Source organism: Pan paniscus, chromosome 3 (assembly GCF_029289425.2).
Source record: "Pan paniscus chromosome 3, NHGRI_mPanPan1-v2.0_pri, whole genome shotgun sequence".
NCBI lineage: Eukaryota > Metazoa > Chordata > Mammalia > Primates > Hominidae > Pan > Pan paniscus.
Genome location: NC_073252.2, coordinates 139,570,997 through 139,597,845, shown reverse-complemented (window position 1 = coordinate 139,597,845; position 26,849 = coordinate 139,570,997). Strand labels below are relative to the sequence as shown.

General features: G+C 42.1%; 1 protein-coding gene across 6 annotated transcripts in view; it reads right to left on the bottom strand.

Moving 5' to 3' along the window:
* The window catches only part of IL15 (interleukin 15), a 110,683-nt gene that overhangs the window by 32,166 nt on the left and 51,668 nt on the right, over nucleotides 1-26,849 (bottom strand). Inside the window, exon 3 of one of the 6 annotated variants that reach the window (XR_010112038.1) lies at nucleotides 19,520-19,752. The exons of the other annotated variants lie outside the window; for them this stretch is intronic. The gene's annotated coding sequence lies outside the window, so the exon portion shown is untranslated. Of the gene's footprint in view, nucleotides 1-19,519; nucleotides 19,753-26,849 lie in introns of those variants that run through there. 6 annotated transcript variants of the gene reach the window in all.

Sequence of the window (26,849 nt, the reverse complement as noted above, 5' to 3'; positions counted from 1 at the left end):
CTACCCAAATGAGAAGGAACTAGGAAAGTAATTCTGGTAATATGACAAAACAAGGTTCTATAACACCCCCAAAAGATCACATTAGCTCCCCAGCAATGGATCCAAACAAAGAAATCTCTGAAATGCCAGATAAAGAAATCAGAAGGTTGACTATTCAGCTAGTCAAGGAGATACCAGAGAAGGTGAAAAGCAACTTAAAGAAATTTAAAAAATAATCCAGAATATGGATGAAAATTTTTCTAGAGAAATAGATATCATTAAAAAAATCAGAACTTCTCGAAATGAAAGACATGCCATGGAAATACAAAATGCAGTGGAAAGTTTCAACAATAGACTAGAACAAATAGAATAATGAATTTCAGAGCTCAAAGACAAGGCTTTCAAATTAACCCAATCAGACAAAGACAAAGACAATTTTTCTTTAATGAACAAAGTCTCCAAGAATATGGGATTATGTAAAATGGTCAAACCTAAGAATAATTTGTGCTCTGGATGGAGAACAGAAGTATAAAAGTTTGAAAAACTTATGTGAGGGAATAATTGAGGAAAACTTTCTTGGCCTTTTTAGAGATCTAGACCTGCAAATACAAGAAGCTTTAAAAACTCCTGGGAAATTAATTGCACAAAGACCATCACTAAGGCACATCATCATCAAGCTATCTAAAGTCAAGACAAAGGAAAGAATCTTAAGAACTGTGAGAAAAAAGCATCAGGCAACCTATAAAGTCAAACCTATCAGGGTAACAGCAGATCTCTCATCAGAAACCTTGCAAGCCAGAAGGGATTGGGGCCCTATATTTAAACCTTCTTAAACAAAAAAGTTGTCAGCTAAGACTTTTTTTATCCAGCAAAACTAAGCTTCATAAATGAAGGAGAGGGAAAATATTTTTCAGACAAACAAACACTGAGGGAATTTGCCCCTACCAACCCAGCACTACAAGAAATCCTAAAAGAAGTCCTAAATCTTAAAACAAAAGTTCAATATACACCAAAATAGAACCTCCTTAAAGAATAAATCTCAGCCAGGCACAGTGGCTCACTCCTATAATCCCAGCACTTTGGAGGGCTGAGGCAGATGGATCACCTGAGGTCAGGAGCTCGAGACCGGCCTGGCCAACATGGTGACACCCTATCTGTACTAAAAATACAAAAATTAGCCAGGCATGGTGGTGGGTGCTTGTAATCCCAGCTACTCAGGAGACTGAGGCAGGAGAATCGCCTGAACCCTGGAGATGGGGATTGCAGTGAGCCGAGACCACACCATTGCACCTCAGCCTGTGCGACAAGAGGGTAACTCCATCTCAAAATAAATAAATAAATCTCATAGGGTATATAAAACAATAACACAATAAAAAAGAAAGTATCTAGGAAACAACTAACATGATGAATAGAACAGTACTTCACATCTCAATATTAATGTTGAATGTAAATGGCTCCACTTAAAACATACAGAATAGCAGAATGGATAAAACAGCCACTAACCAAATATCTGTTGTCTTCAAGAGATGCACCTAACACATAGGGACTCAAATAAACTTAAGGGAAAGAGGTGGAAAAAGATATTCCATGCAAGTGGGAACAAAAAACAAGAGTAGCTATTTTTACATCAGACAAAACAGACTTTAAAGCAACAACAGTAAAACAAGACAAAGAAGGACATTATACACTGATAAAAGATTAGTCCAACAGAAAGATGCTACAATCCTAAATTTATATGCACCTAACAATGGAGCTCCCAAATTTATAAAACAATAGCTACTAGACATAAGAAATGAGATATACAGCAATATAATAATAGTGGGGGACTTCAATACTCCTCTGACAGCGCTAGGTCGATCATGAAGTTAGAAAGTCAACAAAGAAATAATGGACTTAAGCTATACCATAGAACAAATGGACTTAACAGATATTTACAGAAAGTTCTTCCCAACAACCACAGAATATACATTCTTCTCATCAGCACATGGAGCATTCTACAACATAGACCATATGATAAACCACAAAATCATTCTCATTAAATTTAAGAAAATCAAAATCATATCAAGTATCTTCTCAGACCACAGTAGAATAAAACTGGAAATCAACCCCAAAAGGAACCCTCAGGACTTTATAAATACATGGAAATTTAATAATCTGCTCTTGAATGATTTTTGGCTTAACAATAAAATCAAGATGGAAATTTTAAAATCCTTTGAAAGGAATGATAATAGTGGCACAACTTATCAAAACCTCTGGGATACAGCAAAAGCAGTGCTAAGAAGAAAGTTAATAGCATTAAATGCCTACATGAAAAAGTGAAAAAGCACAAATAAACAACCTAATATCACACCTCAAGGAACTTAAGAGACAGGAACAAACTAAACCCAAACATAGCAGAAGAAAAAAAATAACAAAGATCCGAGCAGAACTAAATGAAAATGAAAGAAAAAAATACAAAAGATAAATGAAACAAAAAGCTGGTTCTTTGAAAAAATAAACAAAATGGATAGACCATTAGTACGATTAACCAAGAAGAGAGTCGATTCAATTAAGCTCAATTAGAAATGAAACAAGAGATATTACAACCAATACCACAGAAATACAAAAGATTATTCAGGGCTACTATGGACAACTTTATGCATACAAACAAGAAAACCTACAGGAAATTGATAAATTCCTGAAAATATACAACCCTCCTAGATTAAATCAGGGAGAAATAGAAACCCTGAGCAGACCAATAACAAACAGCCAGGTTGAATCAGTAATAAAAAAAGCTGCCAACAAAAAAAAAGTCCAGGACCAGATGGATTCACAGCTGAATTCTATCAGACATTCAAAGAAGAATTGGTACCAATCCCACTAAAACTATTCCAAAAGATAAAGAGAGAATCCTCCCTAAATCATTCTATAATGCCAGTATCACCCTAATACCAAAACCCAGAAAGAACAAAACAAAAAAAGAAAACCACAAAACAATATCCCTGTTAAACATAGATGCAAAAATCCTTCATAAAATACTAGCTAACCAAATTGAACAGCATATCAAAAAGATAATACATCATGATCAAGTGAGTTTCATACCAGGGTTGCAGGGATGGTTTAACACATGCAAGTCAATAAATATGATACATCACATAAACATAGTTGAAAACAAAAACCATATGATCATCTCAATAGACACAGAAAAAGCATTTGATATAATCCAGCATCCCTTTATAATGAAAACCCTCAACAAAATAGGCATAAAAAGGACTTACTTCAAAGTAATAAAAGCTATATATGACAAACCCACAGGCAACATAATACTGAATGGAAAAGCATTGAGAGCATTCCCCCTGAGAACTGGAACAAGACAAGGATGCTCACTTTCACCATTTCTATTCAACATAGTACTGGAAGTCCTGACCAGAGCAATCAGACAAGAGAAAGAAATAAAGGGCATCCAGATCGGTAAAGAAGACATCGATTGAATTGTCATTTGTCCCCTTTTATAATAGCTGAAAAAAAATAAAGGAATATACCTAACTAAGGAGGTGAAAGACCTCTACAAGGAAAACTACAAAACACTGCTGAAAGAAATATAGATGACACAAACAAATGGAAACAGGTCCCATGCTCATTGATGGGTAGAATCAATATTGTGAAAATGACCATATTGCCAAAAGCAATCTGGTCATTCAATGCAATTCCCATCAAAATACCATCATTATTCTTCACAGAACTAGAAAAAACAATCCTAAAATTCATATGGAACCAAAAAGGAACCCACATAGCGAAAGCAAGACTAAGCAAAAAGAACAAATCTGGAGGCATCACATTATCTGACTTCAAATTACACTTCGAGGATATAGTTACCAAAACAGCATAGCACTGGAATGAAAATAGGCATGTAGACCAATGGAACAGACTAGAGAACCCAGAAATAAAGCCGAATAGTTACAGCAATCTGATCTTTGTCAAAGTATACAAAAACATAAATTGGGGAAAGAACATCCTACTCAATAAATAGTGCTGGGGAAACTGACAAACCACATATAGAAGGATGAAACTGGATCCTCATCTCTCGCCTTATACAAAAATCAACTCAAGATGGATCAAAGACTTAAATCTAAAAGCTGAAACCATACAAATTCTAGAAGACAACATTGGGAAAACTTCTAGACATTGGCTTAGGCAAAGAATTTATGACTAAGACCCCAAAAGCAAATGCAACAAAAACAAAAATAAATAAATGGAACCTCATTAAACTGAAAAGCTTCTGCACAGCAAGAGAAATAATCAGCAGAGTAAATGGACAACCCACAAATTGGGAGAAAATATTTGTAAACTATGTACTGACAAAAGACTAATATTCATAATGTACAAGGACCTCAAATAAATCAGCAAGAAAAAAACAAATAATCACACCAAAAAGTGGGCAAAGGACAAAAATAAATAATTCCCAAAAGAAGATATACAAATGGCCAACAAACATATGAAAAAATGCTCAACATCACTAATCATCAGGGAAATGCAAATTAAAACCACAATGAGATACCACCTTACACTTTACTAATGAACTTATCATTGTAACCAAAAACCACAGTTACCCAAAATCTATTGAAATAAAAATAGAAAGTAATAAAATTCCATACACTAAGAACTATAAACCTTTTCTGAATGAATGTGAAGACACTGAAAAAATGGAAAGCTATCCAGTGTTCATGAAGTAGAAGAATTCATATTGTTAAAATGACCATACTACCCAAAGCAACCTACAGATTTAATGGAATACCTATCAAAATACCAATGATATTTTTCACATAAATATAAAAGAAATTCTAAAATTCATGTGGAACTACTAAACACCCCAAATAGCCAAAGGAATTCAGAGCAAAAAGAATATTGTAGGAGGTTCTTCATGCTACCTGAAATATGCTACAAAGCTCTAGTAACCAAAACAGCATGATACTGGCATAAAAAACAGATGCATAGACCAATTGAACAGCGTAGAAAACCCAGAAAGAAGTTCACATGCCTACAGCAGATATTCAACAAGGGTGCCAAGAATATATATTGGGTAAAAGACAGTCTTTCAATAAATGGTGCTGGAAAATTGCATCATCACATGCAGAAAAATAAGACTAGACTATATGCAAAAGTCAAATCAAAATGAATTAAATACTTAAATGTAAAGCCTAAACCTGTGAAACTACCAGAAGAAAATATAGGGGAAATGTTTCATGACATTTGGCTTGGCAAAGATAATTTTTAAATAACTTCAAAATCATAGGCAGCAAAAGCAAACATAGGAAAATGAGATTATATCAAATGAAAAAGCTTTTGAACAGCAAAGGAAACTATTAACAGAGTGAAGAGATAACATACAGAAAAGGAGAAAATATTAATATTTGCAAACTACCCATCTGAATATATAGTGTATATATCCTGAATATATAGTGAATTTAAACAACTCAAATTTGAAGAAACAATACAACTTGAAAAATGGGCAAAAGTCTCTAATTATCAAAAAGACAAAACAAGCGTTAGTAAGGGTGTGAAGAGAGGCCACAACTTATGCACTGTTGGTTAGATTGTTAACTAGCACAGCCATTAGAGAAAACAGTATAGAGGTTCCTCAAACAATTAAAAACAGAACTACCATAGGATCCAGCAATCCAACTAATGGGTATACATCCAAAGAAAATGAAATAAATATATCAAAGAGATATCTGAAATCCCATGTTTATTGCAGCACTATTTCCAAGACCCAAAATGTGGAAACAACCTTAAGTCTCCAACTAAATGAATGGATAAATACAATGTGATATATATTCACAATGGAATGCTATTTAGTCATAAAAAGAATGAAGTGTTGTCATTTATGAGAACATGTGAACTTGTAGGACATCATGTTAAGTGAAATAAGCTGGACACAGAAAGACAAGTACTACATAATCTCACTCATATGTGGAATCTTAAAAAAAAAAAAAAAAGGTATCATAGAAGCAGAGCAGAAGAGAAACTAGGGAGGAGAAGAGGCTTAGAAGGATTGGGAGAAGTTGGCCAAAGAGTATAAAGTTAAAATTAGATAGGGGTGGCTGCCATCAGGTAAGAACCTGGGACTTAATTGGGAAACCCATTTAAAGCATGTTGAGAGTGGGGAGAACATAAATTGGGTTAAATTTTAAAAAGCACACCAGGGCTACCATATTGAGGAACTATTCATGTGGACAAGCATGGGCACAGGGAGACAAATTGGAAGGTGCTACAGTAATCCAAAGTAAATAGTAATGGACATGGAGAGAGGGGTATATTCTGATGGTGTAGGGATTTTGCTGATTAATTAGACATTACATTTGAAATGGAAGCCTAAGGGATGGCTCTGAAGGTTTTGGCTTGAGATACCAAAAGAGCAGGGCTGCCATCTATTAAGATGGGTGAAACCATGGAAGTACCAGGTCTTTGGGAAAAGTCCAGAGTTTTTTGAAAGTCTCATGCCTCTTAGATATCCAATTTTATCAAGATGTTGAGAAGGGGGCTGTATTTCAGGATAGACGTCCACGCTGGAGATATAAATTTGAAATACACCTGCCTATTGATGATTTGCAGGGCCTCAAGGCTGGATGAGATTACCTAGCAAAGGAAGGAGGATAAAGAGGGTCTAAGAATTGAGCCCTGGGCTTCTCCAGTTATTTCTATTGCAGGCCTTCCATGATCTTAAATATAAGCATGTACCACCTCCCTTGCAACCAGATTCAACAGCACTGCCTCTTTTTTCCTTCATTGAAATTACTTGATAAAGTATCTGACCTGGTTAAGCTCACCTCTCTGCCTGCTGTGACCTTACCCCTGCATCAGACTGTACCTGGAGAAATACCATATATTGAACGGTGAAGCTCACTTTCAATTCATGATCTCTAACCTCAAGAGAACCAACCCTTAATAATGCCCAGCTATTTTATTACATTTAATAGTCCAGTAATTTTCTCAGGTGACTATCGCTCTGCTTCTCTTTTTTCCTTAAACCAATACTCTCCACGTTCACATGTGGATGATCACTTGCTTATTTCACCTAGAAAACAGGACTCACCAGAGGACTTCCACATCTTCCATCTCCTTGTATCTGTGTCCATCTGCTCTGTTTTCCCTTTACAACCATAGATAAACTGTGCCACTACCTAAGGTAAAACCATCCATTGGTGCAGTAAATACTTGCCTTTTTAAACTTTCTCAACACCATTGTTCCATTAATTGAACCCACTGTCTCCCACATCACCAGTTTTTCTGACACTGCTGGATCATTCATATCAGTAATACCTATATACAATTATTTCTCTCATATAGAAAAACTCTTGACCTCACCAATTCTTCCAACTACTGCCTAAGCTTTCTGTCTTCAGTACAATCAAAAAACTCTTAAAAATAGTCTATATGTGCTACCTCCTTCCTCTCCTCCCAGAATTTTCTTCCTTCCAGAATAGTGCCTGGAACAGAGTATGGGCTCACTAATTTTTTTTGTTTCAAATGACTAATGAAATTGTCTTATTTATCCAATAAATGTGTATCTAAATCATTTAATACTAATTTGTTATTCTTGTTTTCCCACTCTCTAGAAGTATCTTTCATACAATTACCACTCAATAAATATTTACTGTATAAATAAATCATAAATTCATTAATTTTTAAAGAAACAATCATGGAAAAATTGATAATATACCAAATAAGAAATAAGTCAGTAAGTGCAAAGAGATTTAGGGACCTATTAGTGTTAACTATTCAGTTCTGTTCAGCAGATATTTACTGAATATCCCCTATGTGTCAGGCACTATGGTTACAAAAGTGAATGAGCACGGTTCCTGACCTTTAGGAATTTATAGAAAAACAACACATAGTATTTGATATGATTTGGCTCTGTGTTCCCACCCAAATCTCATCTCGAACTGTAATCCCCATGTGTCGAGGGAGGGACCCAGTGGGGGGTGATTGGACCATGAAGGCAGTATCCCCCATGCTGTTCTCGGGATAGTGAGGGAGCTCTCACAAGATCTGATAGTTTAAAAGTGGCAGTTTCTCCTGCATTGTCTCTATTGCCGCCTTGCGAAGAGGGTGCCTGCTTCCCCTTTGCCTTCTGCCATGATTGTAAGTTTCCTGAGGCCTCCCCAGCCATGTAGAACTGTGAGTCAGTTAAACCTCTTTGGTTTATAAACTACCCAGCCACAGGTAGTATCTTTTTTTTTTTTTTTGAGACAGAGTCTTGCTCTGTTCCCCTGGCTGAGGCTGGAGTGCAGTGGCGCTCAGGTAGTATCTTTGTAGAAGTGTGAAAATGGGCTAATACAGATAATTGGCAGAGGGGGGTACTGCTACAAAGATAATTTGAAAATGTGGAAGTGACTTTTGAACTGGGTAACAGGCAGACGTTGGAACAGTTTGGAGGCTCAGAAGAAGACAGGCAGATGTGAAAAAGTTTGGAACTTCCTAGAGACTTGTTGTATAATTTTGACCAAAATGCTGATAGTGATATGGACAATGAAGTCCAAGCTGAGATGATCTTCGATGGAGATGAAGAACTTGTTGGGAACTGGAGTAAAGGTCACTTTAGAAACTGGTGGCATTTTTCCCCGGACCTAAAGATCTGTGCAACTTTGAACTTGAGAGAGTTGATTTAGGGTATCCGGCAGAAGAAATTTCTAAACAGCAAAGCATTCAAGAGGTGACCTGGCTTTTCCTGAAAGTGTATTTATGTGCTCTCACAGAGATAGTTTGAAATTGAACTTATGTTTAAAGGGGAAACAAAGCATAAAAGTTTGGAAAATCTGCAGCCTGACTATTTGGTAGAAAAGAAAAACCCACTTTCTGTGGAGAAATTCAAGCCTGCAGAAATTTGCCTAAGTAACAAACAGCCAAAAGTTAATTGCCAAGACAATGCAGGAAATGTCTCCAGGCATTTCAGAGATCTTCAAGGCAGCCACACCCATTACAGGCCTGGAGGCCTAGGAAAATAAAAACAGTTTTGTGGGCCAGGCCCAGGGCCCAACTCCTTTGTGCAGCCTTGGGACATGGCACCCTGTGTTCCAGCCATTCCAGCTCCAGCTGTGGCTAAAAGGGACCAAGGCACAGCTTGGGCTGTGCTTTAGAGGGTGCAAGCCCCAAGCCTTGGTGGTTTCCACATGGTGTTTGGCCTGCAGGTGCACAGAAGACAAGAATTGAGCTTTGGGAGCATCTGCCTAGATTTTAGAGGATGTATGGAAATGCCTAGATATCAACACAGAAGTCTGCTGCAGGGGTGAAGCCCCTGGAGAACCTCTGCTGGAGCAGTGTGGATGGGAATTGTGGGGTTGGAGCCCCCACACAGAGTCTCCACTGAGGCACTGCCTAATGGAGCTGTCTGTCAGAAGACAGCCACTGACCTCCAGACCCTAGAAAGATAGATCCACTGACAGCTTGCAATATGATCCTGGAAAACCCACGGGCACTGAATGCCAGCCCATGAAAGCAGCTAAAGGGACTGTATGCTGCAGACCCAGTAGGGATGCCCAAGGCCTTGGGAGCCCACCCTTTGCATTAGCCTGCCCAGGATATGAGACATGGAGTCAAAGGAGATCATTTTGGAGCTTTAAGAGTTAATGATTGCCCTGTTGGATTTTGGACTTGCATGGAACCTGTGGCCCCTTCGTTTTGTCCAAATTCTCCCATTTGGAATGGGAACATTTACCCAATGTCTGAACCCCCATTTTATCTTGGAAATAACTAACTTGTTTTTGATTTTACAGGCTCATAGGCAGAAGGGACTTATCTTGTCTCAGATGAGACTTTGGACTTGGACTTTTGGGTTAATTCCAGAATGAGTTCACACATTGGGGGAGTGTTGGGAAGGTGTGATTGGTTTCAAAATGGAAAAGGACGTGAGATTTGGGCAATGCCATGGGCAGAATGATAATGTTTGGCTTTGTGTCCCCACCCAAATCTCATCTTGAATTGTAATCCCCACATGTTGAGGGAGGAATCTGGTGTGAGGTGATTAGATCATAGGGGCAATTTCCCCCATGCTGTTCTCATGATAGTGATGGAGTTCTCATGAGATATGATGGTTTAAAATTGGCAGTTTCTCCTACATGTTCTGTCTCTCCTGCCACTTTGTGAAGAAGGTGCCTGCTTCCCCTTCACCTTCCACAGTAACTGTAAGTTTCCTGAGGCCTCTCCAGTCATACAGAACTGCAAGTCAACTAAACCTCTTATGTTTATAAATTACCCAGTCTCAGGTAGTATCTTTATATCAGTATGAAAATTGATTAATACAGTATTATAGGATTTTTAGATGCAAGAAACATCCTAGAGATGATAAAAATAAATCATCTTAAAGGAATGATTAAAGTTAATCTAATACAGAAGAAAAGCGCTTTCCTGGCAGAGTGGAAATAATGGGCAATGGCACAGAGGCATGAAACATGAAGCACACCAGTAAACTCCAAGCAGTTCAATTTTACTAGCACATAAAGTTGGATAAAGGGAGTGTCGGTAATATGGAAAATGAAAAAAATAGGAGTATGTCATGGAGAGCCTTTCTTGACAGGAGAAGTTGCTGTTCTTTGTGTTCATGCATGTAATGGCATGATCGAATTTGTATTTGATGTAGAGTATCTGGACCACTATGCAGAGGGCTTAAAGGAAGCAAGGCTTAGGGTAGGAAAACAAGTCAATTATTATTGTAGTAGTCCGCATAAGAACCTAAATCGAGAAAGTAGCAATAGGAATTGCAAAGAGGAAACTGATTGGAATAATACTTCATAGGAAAATTATCAGGTCTTGTTGGCTGTCTGGATATGCAGGACAAGGGAGAAGAAAGAATCTAGGATGACTAATAGGTTTTATTATTTGAAATGTCAGGGTAGTGGTGAGAGGTGACAGCATGCTGTCAGTCCTCACAGCCCTTGTTCGCTCTCGGCGACTCCTCCGCCTGGGCTCCCGCTTTGGTGGCACTTGAGGAGCCCTTCAGCCCACCGATGCACTGTGGGAGCCCCTTTCTGGGCTGGCCAAGGCCAGAACCAGCTCCCTCAGCTTGCAGGGAGGTGTGGAGGGAGAGGCGTGAGCGGGAACCGGGGCTGTGTGCGGTGCTTGCAGGCCAGTTGGAGTTCTGGGTGGGCGTGGGCTTGGCAGGCCCCGCACTCGGAGCAGCCGGCCGGCCCTGCCGGACCTGGGCAATGAGGGGCTTAGCACCTGGGCCAGTGGCTGCAGAGGGTGTACTGGGTCCCCCAGCAGTGCCAGCCCACCGGCGCTGCGCTCGATTTCTCGCCGGGTCTTAGCTGCCTTCCCGCAGGGCAGGGCTCGGGACCTGCAGCCCGCCATGCCTGAGCCTCCCACCCCCTCCATGGGCTCCTGTGTGGCCTGAGCCTCCCTGATGGGCGCTGCCCCCTTCTCCATGGCGCCCAGTCCCATCAACCAACCAGAGGTTGAGGTGTGTGGGCGCATGGCGCAGGACTGGCAGGCAGCTCCACCTGCAGCCCCAGTGCGGGATCCACTGGGTGAAGCCAGCTGGGCTCCTGAGTCTGGTGGGGACGTGGAGAACCTTTAATGTCTAGCTCAGGGATTGTAAATACACCAATCAGCACTCTGTATCTAGCTCAAGGTTTGTAAATACACCAATCAGCACCCTGTGTCTAGCTATTCTGGTGGGGCCTTGGAGAACCTTCGTGTGGACACTCTGTATCTAGCTAATCTGGTGGGGATATGGAGAACTTTTGTCTCTAGCTCAGGGATTGTAAACGCACCAATCAGTGCCCTGTCAAAACAGACCACTCAGCTCTACCAATCAGCAGGATGTGGGTGGGGCCAGATAAGAGAATAAAAGCAGGCTGCCCGAGCCAGCAGGGGCAACCCGCTCGGGTCCTCTTCCACACTGTGGAAGCTTTGTTCTTTTGCTCTTTGCAATAAATCTTGCTACTGCTCACTCTTTGGGTCCACACTGCTTTTATGAGCTGTAACACTCACCGTGAAGGCCTGCAGCTTCAGTCCTGAAGCCAGCGAGCCCACGAGACCACTGGGAGGAACGAACAACTCCAGATGCGCCACCTTAAGAGCTGTAACACTCACCGCGAAGGTCTGTAGCTTCACTCCTGAGCCAGCGAGAACATGAACCCACCAGAAGGAAGAAACTCCGAACACATCCGAATATCAGATGGAACAAACTCCAGATGCGCCACCTTAGGAGCTGTAACACTCACCGCAAGGGTCCACGGCTTCATTTTTGAAGTCAGTGAGACCAAGAACCCACCAATTCCAGACACATTTTGGTGGCCACAAAGGGATTTTCGCCTATCGCCAAGTGGCGAGACAATCGCCGAGCAGTAAGACCATCGCCTATTGCTGAACGATGAGACCATTACCTATTGCCAAGCAGTGAGTACCATCAGACCCCTTTTGCTTGCTCTTCTGTCCTGTCTTTCCTTAGAATTCAGGGGCTAAATACTGGGCACCTGTCGGCCAGTTAAAAGCGACTAGCGCAGCCGCCGGACTAAAGACTTGGGTTTCAGGCTTTCTGGGAAAGGGCTCTCTAACAATCCCTGACTCTTCGGAGTTGGGACCGTTGGTTTACCTAGAACCAGCTTCCGCTTTTCCTGTACTTCTGGGCTGAGCTGAGGGTCAACAGAGAGGAAAGCCATGCAACTCTGGGGCCCCAACAGCAAGTTGGTTGACCCTGTGGCCATGAGCAGAACTCTCAAAGGCATGTTGCCCAAGCGAGACTCACGCATCTATCCTATCTATCCTGACCCTTGCCCCCGGGTCCTAATGCCTGCCAGAAAAACTTCCTCTCGCCTCTCTTCTCTGAGGTTAGACCCACTTCTAAAAATTGCTACCTGTCTCTGGTGCTTTTTTAGTTTCTCCTATAAGAATGATTTCTAGTATAAACTCCAGGACTCTGTTACCTTCTTTAGGCACCCGGGCTCACCAATCAGAAAGACATAATTTTTGCCCAAAGCCCCATCATAGTGGGGACTACTGGAATTTTAGGATCCCTCCTCAGACTAACAGGCCTAACAAAAGCTATTCCTGAAGCTAGGATATGGGAAGCCTCAGAAATTGTATCCTTCCTATTCATATAAGTGAGGACAAAAGGTGTCACTCCTCCAACTCTGGAGATCCCTTCCCTCCCTCAGGGTATGGCCCTCCACTTCATTTTTGGGGCATAACATCTTTATAGGACAGGGGTAAAGTCCCAGTACTAACAGGAGAATGCTTAGGACTCTAACAGGTTTTTGAGAATGTGTTGGTAAGGGCCACTAAATCCGATTTTTCTCTAGGAGGACAGGCAAGGGTGCAGGTTTTCGAGAATGCATTGGTAAGAACCCGACCTTCCTCGGTCCTCCACGTGGCCTGGGAGGAAAACTAGTGTTTCTGCTGCTGCGTCGGTGAGCGCAACTATTCCAATCAGCAGGGTCAAGGGACGATTGCGGGTTCTTGGGCAGGGGTTGTTTCTGCTGCTGCGTCGGTGAGTGCAACTATTCTGATCAGCAGGGTCCAGGGACCATTGCGGGTTCTTGGGCAGGGGAGAAACAAAATAAACCAAAACTGCGGGCAGTTTTGTCTTTCAGATGGGAAACACTCAGGCATCAACAGGCTCACCCTTGAGATGCATCCTAAGCCATTGGGACCAATTTGACCCATAAACCCTGAAAAAGAGGTGGATCATTTTTTTTCTGCACTATGACTTGGCCCCAATATTCTCTCTCTGATGGGGAAAAATGGCCACCTGAGGGAAGTACAAATTACAATACTATCCTGCAGCTTGACCTTTTCTGTAAAACGGAAGGCAAATGGAGTGAAATACCTTATATCCAAGCTTTCTTTTCATTGAGGGAGAATACACAACTATGCAAAGCTTACAATTTACATCCTACAGGAGGACCTCTCAGCTTACCCCCATATCCTAGCCTCCCTATAGCTCCCCTTCCTATTAATGATAATCCTCTTCTAATCTCCCCTGCCCAGAAGGAAATAAGCAAAGAAATCTCCAAAGGTCCACAAAAACCCCCGGGCTATTGGCTATGTCCCCTTCAAGCTGTAGGGGGAGGGGAATTTGGCCCAACCTGGGTACCTGTCCCCTTCTCCCTCTCTGATTTAAAACAGATCAAGGCAGGCCTGGGGAAGTTTTCAGATGATCCTGATAGGTACATAGATGTCCTATAGGGTCTAGGGCAAACCTTTGACCTCACTTGGAGAGATGTCATGCTACTGTTAGATCGAACCCTGGCCTTTAATGAAAAGAATGCGGCTTTAGCTGCAGCCCAAGAGTTTGGAGGTACCTGATATCTTAGTCAAGTAAATGATAGAATGACAGCTGAAGAAAGGGACAAATTCCCTACTGGTCAGCAAGCCATCCCCAGTATGGATCCCCACTGGGACCTTGACTCAGATCATGGGGACTGGAGTCATAAACATCTGTTGACGTGTGTTCTAGAAGGACTGAGGAGAATTAGAAAAAGCCCATGAATTATTCAATGATATCCACCATGACTCAGGGAAAGGAAGGAAATCCTTCTGCCTTCCTTGAGTAGCTATGAGAGGCCTTAAGAAAATATACTCCCCTGTCACCTGAATCACTCGAGGGTCAATGGAGTCTAAAAGATAAGTTTATTACCCAATCAGCCACAGATATCAGGAGAAAGCTCCAAAAGCAAGCCCTGAGCCCTGAACAAAATCTAGAGGCATTACTAAACCTGGCAACCTTGGTGTTCTATAATAGGGACCAAGAGGAACAGGCCCAAAAGGAAAAGCGAGATCAGAGAAAGGCTGCAGCCTTAGTCATGGCCCTCAGACAAACAAACCTTGGTGGATCAGAGAGGACAGAAAATGGAGGAGGCCAATCGCCTGGTAGGGCTTGTTATCAGTGTGGTTTACTAGAACACTTTAAAAAAGATTGTCCAATGAGAAACAAGCTGCCCCCTCGTCCATGTCCACTATGCCGAGGCAATCACTGGACGGTGCACTGCCCCAGAGGACGAAGGTTCCCTGGGTCAGAAGCCCCAACCAGATGACCCAACAACAGGACTGAGGGTGCCCGGGGCAAGCACCAGCTCATGTCATCACCCTCACTGAGCCCTGGGTATGTTTAACTATTGAGGGCCAGGAAATTGACTTACTCATGGACAATGGCGCGGCATTCTCAGTGTTAATCTTCTGTCCTGAATGACTGTCCTCAAGGTCCATTACCATCCGAGGAATCCTGGGACAGCCTGTAACCAGGTATTTCTCCCACCTTCTCAGTTGTAATTGGGAGACTTTGCTCTTTTCACATGCCTTTCTTGTTATGCCTGAGTCCCACACCCTTATTAGAGAGGGATATATTAGCCAAGGCTGGAGCTATTATCTACATGAATATGGGGAACAAGTTACCCATTTGTTGTCCCCTATTTGAGGAGGGAATCAACCCTGAAGTCTGGGCATTGGAAGGACAATTTAGAAGGGCAAAAAATGCCTGCCCAGTCCAAATCAGGTTAAAAGATCCCACCACTTTTCCTTATCAAAGGCAATATCCCTTAAGGCCTGAAGCTCATAAAGGATTAAATATTGTTAAACATTTGAAAGCTCAAGGCTTAGTAAGGAAATGCAGCAGTCCCTGCAACACCCCAATTCTGGGAGTACAAAAACCAAACAGTCAGTGGAGACTAGTGCAAGATCTTAGACTCATTAATGAGGCAGTAATTCCACTATATCCAGTTGTACCCAACCCCTATACCCTGCTCTCTCAAATACCAGAGGAAGCAGAATGGTTCATGGTTCTGGACCTCAAGGATGCCTTCTTCTGTACTCCCCTGCACTCTGACTCCCAGGATCCCACAGACCACATGTCCCAACTTACGTGGACAGTCTTGCCCCAAGGGTTTAGGGAGAGCCCTCATCTGTTTGGTCAGGCACTGGCCCAAGATCTAAGCCACTTCTCAAGTCCAGGCACTCTGGTCCTTCAATATGTGGATGATTTACTTTTGGCTACCAGTTCGGAAGCCTCGTGCTGGCAGGCTATTTTAGATCTCTTGAACTTTCTAGCTAATCAAGGGTACAAGGTGTCTAGGTTGAAGGCCCAGCTTTGCCTACAGCAGGTTAAATATCTAGACCTAATCTTAGCCAGAGGGACCAGGGCCCTCAGCAAGGAATGAATACAGCCTATACTGGCTTATCCTCCCCCTAAGACATTAAAACAGTTGAGGGGGTTCCTTGGAATTACCGGCTTTTGCCGACTATGGATCCCCGGATACAGCGAGATAGCCAGGCCCCTCTATACTCCAATCAAGGAAATCCAGAGGGCAAATACTCATCTAGTAGAATGGGAACCAGAGGCAGAAGCAGCCTTCAAAACCTTAAAGCAGGCCCTAGTACAAGCTCCAGCTTTAAACCTTCCCACAGGACAGAACTTCTCTTTATACATCACAGAGAGAGCTGGGATAGCTCTTGGTGTCCTTACTTAGACTCGTGGGGCCACCCCACAACCAGTGGCATACCTAAGTAAGGAAATTGATGTAGAAGCAAAAGGCTGGCCTCACTGTTTAAGGGTAGTTGCAGCAGTGGCCTTCTTAGTGTCAGAGGTTATCAAAATAATACAAGGAAAGGATCTCACTGTCTGGACTACTCATGATGTAAATGTCATACTAGGTGCCAAAGGAAGTTTATGGCTATCAGACAACCGCCTACTTAGATACCAGGCACTATCCTTGAGGGACCGGTGCTTAAAATACGCATGTGCGTGGCCCTCAACCCTGCCACTTTTCTCCCAGAGGATGGGGAGCCAATCGAGCATGACTGCCAACAAATTATAGTCCAGACTTATGCCGCCCGAGATGATCTCTTAGAATTCCCCTTAACTAATCCTGACCTTAACCTATATACCAATGGAAGTTCATTTGTGGAGAATGGGATACAAAGGGCAGGTTATGCCATAGTTAGTGATGTAACCATACTTGAAAGCAAGCCTCTTCCCCCAGGGACCAGTGCCCAGTTAGCAGAACTAGTGGCACTTACCCGAGCCTTAGAACTGGGAAAGGGAAAAAGAATAAATGTGTATACAAATAGCAAATATGCTTATCTAATCCTACATGCCCATGCTGCAATATGGAAAGAATGGGAGTTCCTAACCTCTGGGAACCCCCACTGGATGCCACAGGGAAGTTATGGAGTTATTGCACACGGTGCAGGAACCCAAAGAGGTGGGAGTCTTACACTACCAAAGCCATCAAAATGGGAAGGAGAGGGGAGAACAGCAGCATGAGAGGCTGGTAGAGGTAGGGAAAGACCAGCAAGAAGGAAAGAGAGAAAGAGGAAGTCAGAGGAAGAGACAGAGAGACAGAAAGTCAAGAGGGAGTCAGAAACAGAGACAAAGAAAAGGAGTCAGAGAGAAAGAGGGACAGACATAGAAAGTCAAAGAGAGAGTTAAAAAGAGAGGAAGAGACAAAGGAGAAGTTGAAGAGAAAGGAAGAGAGATGGAAGTAGTAAATAAAAAACAGTGTACCCTATTCCTTTAAAAGCCATGGTAAATGTCTATCTACCTAGCCAAGACATATTCTACTTATGTGGATCTTTAACCCATATCTGCCTCTCAGACAGTTTGCAAGAAATAACGAAATCTATCCTTACTTTACAATCCCAAATAGACTCTTTGGCAGCAGTGACTCTCCAAAACCACTGAGGCCTAGACCTCCTCATTGCTGAGAAAGGAGGACTCTGCATCTTCTTAGGGGAAGAGTGTTGTTTTTACACTAACCAGTCAGGGATAGTACGAGATGCCGCCCGGCGTTTACAGGAAAAAGCTTCTGAAATCAGACAACGCCTTTCAAATTCTTATACCAACCTCTGGAGTTGGGCAACATGGCTTCTCCCCTTTCTAGGTCCTGTGGCAGCCATCTTGCTGTTACTCGCCTTTGGGGCCTGTATTTTTAACCTTCTCTTCAAATTTGTTTCCTCTAGAATCGAGGCCATCAAGCTACAGATTGTCTTACAAATGGAACCCCAAATGAGTTTAACTAACAACTTCTACCGAGGACCCCTGGACTGGCCCGCTGGCACTTCCCCTGGCCTAGAGAGTTCCCCTCTGAAGGACACTACAACTTCAGGGCCCCTTCTTCGCCCCTATCCAGCAGGAAGTAGCTAGAGCGGTCATTGGCCGAATTCCCAACAGCAGTTGGGGTGTCCTGTTTAGAGGGGGGATTGAGAGGTGACAACGTGCTGGCAGTCCTCACAGCCCTCGCTTGCTCTCAGCGACTCCTCTGCCTGGGCTCCCACTTTGGCGGCACTTGAGGAGCCCTTCAGCCCACCACTGCACTGTGGGAGCCCCTTTCTGTGCTGGCCAAGGCCAGAGCCAGCTCCCTCAGCTTGCAGGGAGGTGTGGAGGGAGAGGCATGAGCGGGAACTGGGGCTGCTTGCGGCGCTTGCAGGCCAGCTGGAGTTCCAGGTGGGCATGGGCTTGGTGGGCCCCGCACTCGGAGCAGCCAGCTGGCCGTGCCGGCCCCGGGCAATGAGGGACTTAGCACCGGGGCCAGCGGCTGCAGAGGGTGTACTGGGTCCCCCAGCAGTGCCAGCCCACCAGCGCTGCACTCGATTTCTCGCCGAGCCTTAGCTGCCTTCCTGCAGGGCAGGGCTCGGGACCTGCAGCCCGCCATGCCTGAGCCTCCCACCCCCTCCATGGGCTCCTGTGCAGCCCGAGCCTCCCCGATGAGCACCACCCCCTGCTCCATGGTGCCCAGTCCCATCGACCACCCAAGGGCTGAGGAATGCGGGTGCACAGAGCAGGACTGGCAGGCAGCTCCACCTGCAGCCCCAGTGTGGGATCCATTGGGTGAAGCCAGCTGGGCTCCTGAGTCTGGTGGGGACCTGGAGAAGCTTTATGTCTAGCACAGGGATTGTAAATACACCAATCGGCACTCTGTATCTAGCTCAAGGTTTGTAAATACACCAATCAGCACCCTGTGTCTAGCTCAGTGTTTGTGAATGCACCAATCGACACTATCTAGCTACTCTGGTGGGGCCTTGGAGAACCTTTATGTCTAGCTCAGGGATTGTAAATACACCAATTGGCACTCTGTATCTAGCTCAAGGTTTGTAAATACACCAATCAGCACCCTGTGTCTAGCTCAGGGTTTGTGAATGCACCAATCGACACTGTATCTAGCTATTCTGGTGGGGCCTTGGAGAACCTTTGTGTGGACACTGTATCTAGCTAATCTGGTGGGGACGTGGAGAACCTTTGTCTCTAGCTCAGGGATTGTAAACGCACCAATCAGCGCCCTGTCAAAACAGACCACTCAGCTCTACCAATCAGCAGGATGTGGGTGGGGCCAGATAAGAGAATAAAAGCAGGCTGCCCGAGCCAGCAGTGGCAACCCGCTCGGGTCCCCTTCCACACTGTGGAAGCTTTGTTCTTTTGCTCTTTGCAATAAATCTTGCTACTGCTCACTCTTTGGGTCCACACTGCTTTTATGAGCTGTAACACTCACCGCGAAGGTCTGCAGCTTCACTCCTGAAGCCAGCGAGCCCACGAGACCACTGGGAGGAACGAACAACCCCAGATGCGCCACCTTAAGAGCTGTAACACTCACCGCGAAGGTCTGTAGCTTCACTCCTGAGCCAGCGAGACCACGAACCCACCAGAAGGAAGAAACTCCAAACACATCCGAACATCAGAAGGAACAAACTCCAGATGCGCCACCTTAAGAGCTGTAACACTCACCGCGAGGGTCCGCGGCTTCATTCTTGAAGTCAGTGAGACCAAGAACCCACCAATTCCGGACACTGTGGGGCCACTAGTTGAAACTGTAAACAAGACAGGACTGATCTGAGGGAAAGTTAACTCAGTGTTGTACATGTTAAGTTTGGGAGGCTGGTGGGATATCAACAAAAGGACTCTGGCAGACAGATGAATATGTAAATCAGAAGCTCAAGAGATGGCAGAACTAGAGATATATAATGCAATGGTCTAAAACCATGAGTTCCAAAGAGATCAAGCCAAAAGAGCATATAAAGAGAAAATTGCACTGAGAAAAAAGAACAACAATCTTTAACCTTTCTACAGATAATGGCTTCAGTGAAAAGCTTCTAATTGCTTCAGGTTATTGATCACAGCTAACATACAGCAATTATAGCACTCTTGTATACTCTGATAGCACACTTTCTTGAATGTAAGATTTTTTTCAACTTGAATATTTCTGGAATTGGATCACATATTTAAAGTGATCTCCTCCCTCATCCCCAGAGAAGCTATTATTTAACACATTATTGCCTCTTGAAAATTTTGAAAATGCTTCAGGTAGTGGTCTCTAAGAATGAGACTCTGAGACTGGTTTACGTACACAAGGTATACTGGAAAAAGTTTTCAGGGTCACTACATGTCAGGGAAGGGAGGATAGGTAAATTGGTCAGAGGCAGGAGAAGTAAGGTCACTATTCTGTCACTAGGCAGACTTTGTGGAACTCTGAAGCTAGGATGATCCTTCAGGGGGTGCACTAGACCAGGGCCTTTGTAAACAACCCTACTCCACTCCTATTAAAGAAACACTGGGTGTAAGCTGCCCTTAGGGAGTGGCTGTGATCTTGCACAAAAAGAACTTGTCCCAGAGAGAACTGTCGTCTTGACAAGTAGCAAGCAGCACTCCCAACAACTGGAATAACAAATTCTTCATCTCTGAAAGGATCTATGGACACAGAACGGTATCCACTAGAAATGATATTTAAGAATGAAATGAATATGGCATTTTTTTCTCAATATGATTAGATCTTAACATGATCATGAGGTATTAAACAAACTTGCTCTATCACAACTCATTTCAAATTCACTGTAGCAAAAGGCTGAGTTATTTAGAATTCTGTCCTGTTTGGAATAAAGAGGAGAAACACAATTATTGCAAAAATTTTTTTAAAATAAAATAAAATTTAAAAAGACATTCACTGCAAAATTCCTAGGGTTTTAATGAAAAATAATTTGCCAATGAAAGAGTAAAATAATTCGGGTAAGTGCTAATTTACCGAGCACTTACAAGTCAGAAGCAGGTTTACCATGGAATTAATGGAGTTGAGGCTTCAGAGCTCCTCACCTGCACTGCCTATATTGAGGAAGTAATAGCCTCAGGCCTTTAGTGGAGGTGTGGAGAGTGGTCCTAGCCTGTCCTCACCTTCTACCTCCTAAAAATCATCCTGAGTTTGCAGCAGATGCTGTCAGCAGGCAGGCTGCCAGCATTTCCTTAAATCTATCTACACTTCAATGACAACCTAACCCCAATGGACTTCAGGGAGATTTTGGACCTTACCTGTGACCCTAATAATGTAAAAGCAAAGCTTTGTCACCACTATCTCCCAGGCTCTTGGCTACTTTCTACTTCCTCCCCTCATCTCTCACAGAAAGACCTGCCCTGCTTACAAGGATGAAGATGGGGAATCAAGAGGAGGCTGCCAGGATGGAGCCGCCGCCAAGGCACTGGCCTGTCTGAGACCATGCCAAGTAAGACCCAAAACCTGAACTTCTCTAAGGCTTCCTTCCAAACGATAAACTTCCCGGGCAAAAAGCCATGGAGGAAGTCAGAATGTGGCATTTCCAGTAATATGTTATGAATTAAGTAAATGAATACTTCCTAAACCAGCAACAATAAAAAATAAATAAATTTCAATCCACTTCGCTAAAGAATGAATTTTCTTTCTATTCTCTTTATAGAAAATATTTAAAATTATTATTTGAAAAAGGAAATCTGAGTGTATGCATCTAAAAATGTGTAGAAAATAAAGTATTATAATGAACCAGGAAATTACTAGTAACAATAATATTTGATGATAACTGGGGTATTTTTCAGACCTTTGTTGCCTATAATTTCCCACTCTACAGACATACCTTTAAAATGTTCTAATTAACTAATTTTGAATTCATAGTTTGAAATTCATTTTCTTAAAGAGAGCTCAGACACTGTAAAAGCTTGAGGCCCTACGAACCTGGATTCTCTCTTGCCTATGATGTGTTAGGCACTTTGCCAAGCACTAAATTTGATGCTCACAATAACCATATGAGGTAGGCACTGTCATTACCACACTTCACAGACAAGAAAGCTGAGAATGATGAATTTAAGGAACTCGTCAAAGGTGACTCACAGAGGAGTAGGCAGTGTCAGGATTTGAACATGTGGTCTCACTTCTGGGATCATGCTCTTTAAATTCTGGACGATAATGAAATAGGAAATTTATTATTTTGATGCACCTTGACATGCAGCCTTTCATTTATGATTCAATATTTACTGTGTCCCTCCCACCTTTTATTTATTTATTTATTTATTTATTTATTTATTTTTGAGATGAACTCTTGCTCTTGTTGCCCAGGCTGGAGTGCAATGGCATGATCTCGGCTTACTGCAACCACTGCCTATGGGGCTCAAGCGATTCTCCTCCCTCAGCCTCCTGAGTAGCTGGGATTATAGGTGCCCACCACCATGCCTGGCTAATTTTTGTATTTTTAGCAGAGACGGGGTTTCGCCATGTTGGCCAGGCTGGTCTCGAACACCTGACCTTGTAATCTGCCCGTCTCAACCTCTCAAAATGCTGGGATTATAGACGTGAGCCACTGCGCCCAGCCTACTGTGCCCCTTTTTGATTAGGGGGATGTGCTAGGTTCTAAATAATATCAAACAGGTTTAAGAGAGTTCCTGCCCCTACAAATCATAAAGACTAATGAGGCGACCCCAATGGCTGTAACAGTAAGAATAACAAAATACAAAGATATTTTTAAATGTTATGAAGAAATGAAGGAGAAATAATGAATTAAACATTCTGATCTGCCAAGTGGAAGATTGTGATTAATGGTATATAAACATCTGATAAATCTTTTCATTCATGGAACATTAGGAAGCTAATGCAATAATATTCTAAAATTTCAACTCAATTGATATATTTGGGGCTATAAATTTCTGAAGTTTAATTTCAGATTTACCAATTAACAGATGTTTTCTGAGTACCTATGATGTCACTGGCATTCTGACGAGCACTTGGTGATTGAATCAAGAAATAAATTTGTATCTCGGAAAAAATAGCAGAGATTTTATAATCTACCTTTTTTTTCCATGAGGGAGCTGAGGCCAAAAAATGCATGGCATATATTCCAAAAGTCATCTCTTTCAGGAAGTTTTTCCTTAAATGACCACAGTCAGATATCATTTTACCTCTTTCTAAACACAGCTTAGGGTTTGTTGCTCTTTTATGACTCTTGTTCTTTAGTTGTGTTCTTGTTTCATACATACTGAGATCATGAGCTTTTCAACCTTTTCAAAAAATTATCAATTACATCTTTAACATCTAAAAACTATGCGCCCTCTCCTCAGAAAAATGCATATAAGCACATATCCAAACTTTAGATAAAATCCTCTGAAGTTAAAACATTGAATTCTCTAGGGGGGTCCTAGGACCTCAAATAGAGACTCTCTCTTTTGGAATACTGACTCTATTAAGTGATTGTCTATGTATCTCCTATAGTGTATAACATCGCAACATACATGACAGAAGTTTAATAAATGTCCATTGGTTTGAATTATCGAATGACTAAGTAGTAGCCAAGAGGAAATACAAATCAGCCTTGTAATTCCCTACTTGGTTTTGACTTACACTATTTCATGACCTCTTTGTTAAAGAAAAAAAAAGACATAATCACTGCCACTGTAAGCTCAGTTTTATAGAGGAGATACAATAAATATTAAACTACAAACTCAGTATACTACTTGGTTATGACTCTACATGCAATAAAAATTCATGTTTAGGTGAGGACAGCATCTGTAACATAGAAGACACTCAATATTTGTTGAGTTATTGTGAATAAATGAAAAAATAAATAATAAATAATACTGAATCAACACTGCTGCAAATGGAGAAGGCCTTGGAATGGGTGGTAATTGAGGTTAGTTTTGAAGAGTGGATAAAGTTTGAATAGAAAGAAGGAGGATATTCCAAGCTAATATAGACCTAGCATAAATAATAATAGCAAGTATAAGAAAACCTAAGAGGGGCCACTGAATGAAAAGTATTGAAGGAAGTCAAAGGAAATACATGTGGATAGGCAGGTTGAAGCCAGATTGCATGTGTCCTTCAAAGCCAAACGGAGGAATCTGATATGATTTGCTCGGCAATGGGATATCACTTTAGATTCTTAGACAGTGATGCTGCCTAACAATTATACTTGACAGGGATTAGTCAGTAATTAAATGCATAACTGAAGAGAAAAAAACATCTACACATCACTTTTTAACATCAGCTAGTATAAAAACTCAGACCAGTCGTTTACCTGTTAGATAAACTAAAAGCCTAATCTGATAAATAGCCCTTCTACTTGAATAAATTCATTTACAATTCCTGGTCATCAGTGGTCAATCTTTTAACAGAAAAAAAAGACTACTGAGTACTGAAGAGTGAGAATTTATAGTTGATTACATGCTAAACTTCTGTGTTAATTTTTAGCTGTCTGGGTACAGGCTGGGTCGTAATTAGTTGAGGTCATAGCATGAAATCTCCCAGCTTCTCCAACACATATCCCCAACAGGGGCTTTCACCTGCATTGTAGCACTCTCTGTTACTGTTGCTTCCATAAGTGTATTTTTGGCGAAGAAAACCCTGCTATGTATCAAGTATTCATATTGTGTCTACATTTCAGCCTGTCTACTAAAGCTAGTTATTAATCTCTCTACAAATCCATTCGCAGTATGTTTGGGTTATAAATCCCTTTAGAATCCTTGCTGTAGATAAAAGTAGACGTGAGCAATGCCATTTTTCCCCAGAACATCTGTACTGCTCTCTCCCCGACCTAAAGCTCTTTTCTGTATCTTTAACATCATCTCCATCTTCAAATAACTGTTATTCTAATAATAATGTGAAATTACACTTGAGAATGTTTTCCTAATATATGGACAAGATAAAAGTGAGCCAAAAGTTATTACATGACTTGTTCCAGGTTCCCACAGTGCAGTTACTATAACAAACAAGAGGAGACACAGTCCACTATTGTTTTTTTTTTCTTTTTTCTTTTTTCTTTTTTTTTAGAAACGGAATCTCACTCTGTCACCCAGGCTGGAGTGCAGTGGCGCGATCTCGGCTCACTGCAACCCCCGCCTCCCAGGGTCAAGCAATTCTCCTGCCTCAGCCTTCCGAGTATCTGGGACTACAGGTGCACACCGCCATGCCAGGCTAATTTTTTGTATTTTAGTAGAGACAGGGTTTCACCGTGTTGCGCAGGCTGGTCTCAAACTCCTGAGCTCAGGCAATCCATCCACCTTGCCCTTCCAAAGTGCTAGGATTACAGGCATGAGCCACCGCGCCCAGCCTATTGTTTTTTGTTTGTTTTTGAAATGGAGTCTCACTCTGTCGCCAGGCTGGAGTGCAGTGGCATGATCTTGGCTCACTGTAACTTCCATCTACCCGGTTCAAGTGATTCTCCTGCCTCAGCCTCCCGAGTAGCTGGGACTACAGGCACCTGCCACCACGGCGGGCTAATTTTTGTATTTTTAGTAGAAACGGGGTTTCACCATGTTGGCTAGGATGGTCTTGATCACTTGACCTCGTGATCCGCCTGCCTCAGCCCCTCAAAGTGTTGAGATTACAGGCATGAGCCACCGCACCCAGCCCCTATTGTTTTTTGTTTGTTTGTTCGTTTTTTCTTTTGAGATGGAATCTCGCTTTGTCGCCCAGGTTGGAGTGCAGTGGCGTGATCTCGGCTCACTGCAAACTCTGCCTCCCGGGTTCATGCCATTCCCCCGCCTTCCAAGTAGCTGGGACTACAGGCGCCCACCACCACACCCGGCTAATTTTTTCTGTATTTTTAGTAGAGACCGGGTTTCACTGTGTTAGCCAGGACGGTCTCCATCTCCTGACCTCGTGAACCACCCGCCTCGGCCTCCCCCTATTGTTTTTATTATACCACATTGTCTCTCATCGTTCCCCAACTCCCCAGAGAAGGTTTCAATGTTGGCTTTCCATTGTGTGTGTATGTGTGCACATGTATGTACATGTGTTCATGTGCCACTGAGAGAACTAAAGAGAAAAAAGTCTCCGTTCTTATAGAGTTGGCACATTTTTTAATGTGACTGTATATATTACTTATGTGTGTTATGGACATGCAGAAGTAAGTAGTAGTGACTTTCTGACAGATATATTCTAGCTAGTACTTTATTCTTTAAATAATTTTGGTCAAAAGGTTTATGTAACTCTAGGTAAAGTTATTTATGAGATTCAATTATCACTATTTCCCACTCAGCAAAGCAAATTCACAGTTAGACATCATTAAGTAAAATTTTCCTACTATTCAAATTTTCTTTCAAAAATTACAAATTTTAATTTAAGGAGAGGTAGATATTTATGCAGAGAACAAAGCTGAATATTTGTGTATTAATCATTTATATGTGAACTTAATGGTTATACTTACCTTGTTAACTTTAAACAAATCTTTAGAAAAAAGATCACAGTTTAGAATAAACAATTTTTGAAGGGAGACAGGCACGCTACAAAAACAAAAGCTTACATTAATGATCTCTACAGTAGAGTATACTAGCTCAAAAGTTGCATCTAATGTTTACTCCAAATCAAAAACATTAAACAATTGTTTAGAAAAATCACTTCTCAGCAGAAATTACTTCAACCTGAGCTATAAGTTTGTGAATTAAAAGTCCACAGTATACTGCCGAAAGAAAATAATGATTCTTTGCCTTAGGAACAACAAAGTGGGTCATTTAATGTCTGTGAGTTATATACAACCAACGGAGAGAATAAGCTTTCTGCACCAACAACCACTTAGTCAAGCCAATTAACGACTTGACTTGAGCATCTGAAGAGACACTTTGGGTTATTAACTGAAAAGAAAGTCTTATAATAGGGTAAAAAGGCCTTGCAAAATAATTGCCT